The following is a 3,957-nucleotide window of genomic DNA, read 5'->3' on the forward strand; positions in this document are numbered from 1 at the left end:
CTTTTCCACTTTTTCAATCGCTTAGGAAATGTAATGAGGATTTATGACGTCACAGGGAGCGACAATGACGCTGATCGCCCCATGTTGGCCTTCAGGATCCTGGATTCACAGATGTCACAATCCTTCCTAGTTCACTTTCCAAGGACCTTTTCCGAGAGAGTCGGTCTACTCTAACTCGAAAGGTACCTATAACCTCTCCGCTCTGAGTCTGACAACGTTCAGACTATCGAGATGTTGACAGGAATAAGATTACCCTCTTCCATTTCCGTCTGAAGAATGGGATAAGCTGGCAGTCACAACTATTAAAGAATACGCAAATATGTTGTTGACGGCTTTTGGGCTCAGAGATTTGCGTCTGTCAAACAACAAAGCCCTTCACGATCTTTGAGTTCTGTGGAATCTCGAAACTCGCTCACCATCTACTTTTTGTCTCACCTGTTTTCTCGGAGTCAGACACTCGTTGGTATTTGATTTTGATTTAATGTTTGGTCTAATAACCTGACACAGGAACCATTGGGTTATTCAGTACTTAGTAAGAAAGGTGTATTACCTCACTCACCCTCCTTAACCACCAGTTAAATGCCTGTTACAAAGTTCAGTTACCAATTACAACTGTCACTAATATACTCCTGTTTGAAAGACTGTTCTGTATACAGTGGTACCTCGAGATAGAAAGGCTCAACTTACGAAAAACTTGAGATACGAAAGCCAATATGAAAAATTTAACGGCTCTACATACGAAAAGTTTTCAAGATACGAAAGGTTTCTGTAAAGTTCGCAATTCGCCCGAACCACCGATAACAATTTTGAAACTCGCGCACCACCAACTTAGTAAGACTCGCCACCATCCTTCTGCTCTCCCATTGGTTCCTGATGCTAGTCGTGGCCATGAGATCCTTCTCTCCTATTGGCCAGCATCCATCTATGTACGTGGTGGCGTGCCTCGACTGTGATGGTGTTTGTGTCGTGTATTTTAAAAAAAATTTCTCATTTCTTTTAACTGAAAAATGGAAAAATTCACTGAAAATGGAAAAAGAAGAGCACCTCTTGAGTGACGACATATATATGATTGACCAAGATCTCTCTCATGGGATAAGTGACCAAGATCTCTCAAATAGGATAAGTGATCAAGGTCTCTCTCATGGGATAACTGGAAACTTTGCAAGGTTGGTAGAATCTCCACTCCCTGCTGAACAGAGGGGTGTTGACCAATCATTTACAACATGCATACCAGTATAATCAAGGCACTTCAGTTTATGTTGAAGGTCAGCAGCCGAACATTCAGTACCCAAATCAGTTGCAGAGAGAGCATTTGGTTGAACAGGGTTTTGATGGACACCAGGGCCAACAGAGTCATGAGGTGCAACAATTAGTAGATAATTATCAAGACAGGCAGCCGTTAACCCTCTTACGCCGATTGGACGTATTAAACGTCGAGTCAAAATGTCTCCCGTATGCCGATTGGACGTATCATACGTCGGCTCAAAAAAGTTTTTTTAAAAATTCGCGGAAAAATACTTATAGGCCTACCAGCCGAAAACTTTTGTATCACGCGCCTTGGGGGATGCTGGGAGTTCACGGATTAAGGCGTTGTTTTGTTTACAATCGCTACGCAGGCGCGCAAGCGCGAATTTCTTTCTTATCGCACTAAAAAGTATCAGTGACACATCTCGGAAATTATTTCGTCACTTTGACATAATTATTGCACCATTTTAAATTATCCTTTACATGAAGTATTATATATAAGAATGTGCGCAATTTCATGCACAATACAACTAAAAAATACTCATGATTGTAGCTTTTATCAATTTTGAAATATTTTCATATAAATAACGATAAGTGCAAAAATTTCAACCTTCGGTCAACTTTGACTCTACAGAAATGGTCGAGAAACGCAATTGTAAGCTAAAATTCTTATATTATAGTAATATTCAATCATTTGCCTTCATTTTGCAACAAATTGGACGTCTCTAGCACAATATTTCGATTTATGGTGAATTTATGAAATAACTTTTTCCTTACGTTCGTGCGATAACTCTTCCGATAAATTTTTTTGTGCGATTGTCCTAATGTTTGCACCCTTTTAAATTTGCCGTTACATAAAGTTTTATATATGGAAATGTGCGCAATTTCATGCACAATACAACAAAAAAAAACACATGGTTGTAGCTTTTATCAGTTTTGAAATATTTTCATATAAATAACGTTAAGTGCAAAAATTTCAACTTTCGGTCAGCTTTGACTCTACTGAAATGGTCGAAAAACGCAATTGTAAGCTAAAACTCTTATATTCTAGTAATATTCAATCATTTACCTTCATTTTGCAACGACTTGGAAGTCTCTAGCACAATATTTCGATTTATGGTGAATTTATGAAAAAAAAAAATTACGTTCGCGCGGTAACTCTTCCGAAAAAATCAGAATTTTTTTGTGCAATTGTCGAAATGTTTGCACCATTTAAAATTAGCTGTTACATAAAGTTTTATATATGAAAATGTGCGCAATTTCATGTAGAATACAACTAAAATGATTGAAGGTTGTAGCTTTTCTCTTTTTTTGAAATATTTGCATATAAATCACGATAAATAGAAAAAAAACCACGTTCGGTCAAATTTGACTCTACCGAAATAGTTGAAAAACGCAATTGTAAGCTAAAACTCTTACGGCCTAGAAATATTCAGTCATTTTTCTTCATTTTGAAACAAATTTGAAGTCTCTAAAACAATATTGTGATTTATGGTGAATTTTTGAAAAATATATTTACCTTCACTCCACGCGCCGATTCGCGGCCGCAAGTCTCCGAAATACGTACATGGCATTATCCTAATATTTGCTCCTTTTCATATTAGCCTTTTTATAGTTTCATATATCAAAATGTGCGCAAATTCATGAAGAATACAATAAAAAAAAATTGAAGGTTGTAGCTTTTTCCATCTTTGAAATATGTGCATATGAAAAAATATATATATTAAAATTTCGACATTCGGTCAAATTTAACTCGTCCGAAATGGTCGAAATCTGCAATTCTAATCTAAAACTCTTACAGTATAGTAATATTCAATCATTTGTCTTAATTTTGAAACAAATTGGAAGTCTCTAGAACATTATTTAGAATTACGGTGAATTTTTGAAAAAAATATTTTTTTGCGTCCGCGCGTTACGAATTCGTACATCATTTTGTGATAATATTTTTCCGGTGTTGCTTTTATTGTTTTACAATGTATTATATATCAAAATTATTGCAATTTAGTGTACAATACAACGCAAAAAAAAGTAACTGGTTAGCTTTGACCGTTTTCTGCACAGCGTGATTTGAATACAATTATGTATGAATTTTTTTTTTTTTGCCACCAATATCGCATTATTTACATATGATAATGATATTATTTTTCATTTCTGATGGTTGCATTCTAAACTTCAGGCAATGACAAAAAAAAGGAGCCAAAAAATGAACTCTTAGAATCTTCAAAAAAGTAACGGCGCGGCTGTAATTTTTTGAAAAAATTATTTTTTGTTTTTTCACTTCCGCGCTCACTCCAAACCTGGCCCGGCATACGGGAGACGTTTTGATTTTTAGGGCTCCGGCGTAAGAGGGTTAATGAACACTAGGCGCTGGCCTTGTGGGAGATTGCCGCTTTTCATAAAGTGCAATCGTTTAAAGAAAAAAAAAAACACCCTGAAAAGGCTCACACAGGTCGTATGCTTGCGCAGTTCAATGACGTTTGCCCGAGTCGTTTCAGGAACATTGTGAAAAGTAGGCAGAAGCAGTCTTCCTTGGATCGTTATTTTTTAAAGAGGCCTTTAGCATTAGCAGGAGTAAGCAAAAAGGAAGAACCAAGTGATAAATAACAAAGTTGTAAGCAAAAAGAAAGAACCAAGTGATAAAAAACAAAGTTGAAAGTGGTGATGAAGCTGAAATCTGTAAAAAAAAAAAAAGAAAAATAAGTAAATAAATAC

The sequence above is a fragment of the Macrobrachium nipponense genome, chromosome 13, assembly GCF_015104395.2.
Source record: "Macrobrachium nipponense isolate FS-2020 chromosome 13, ASM1510439v2, whole genome shotgun sequence".
NCBI classification, from domain to species: Eukaryota; Metazoa; Arthropoda; class Malacostraca; order Decapoda; family Palaemonidae; genus Macrobrachium; species Macrobrachium nipponense.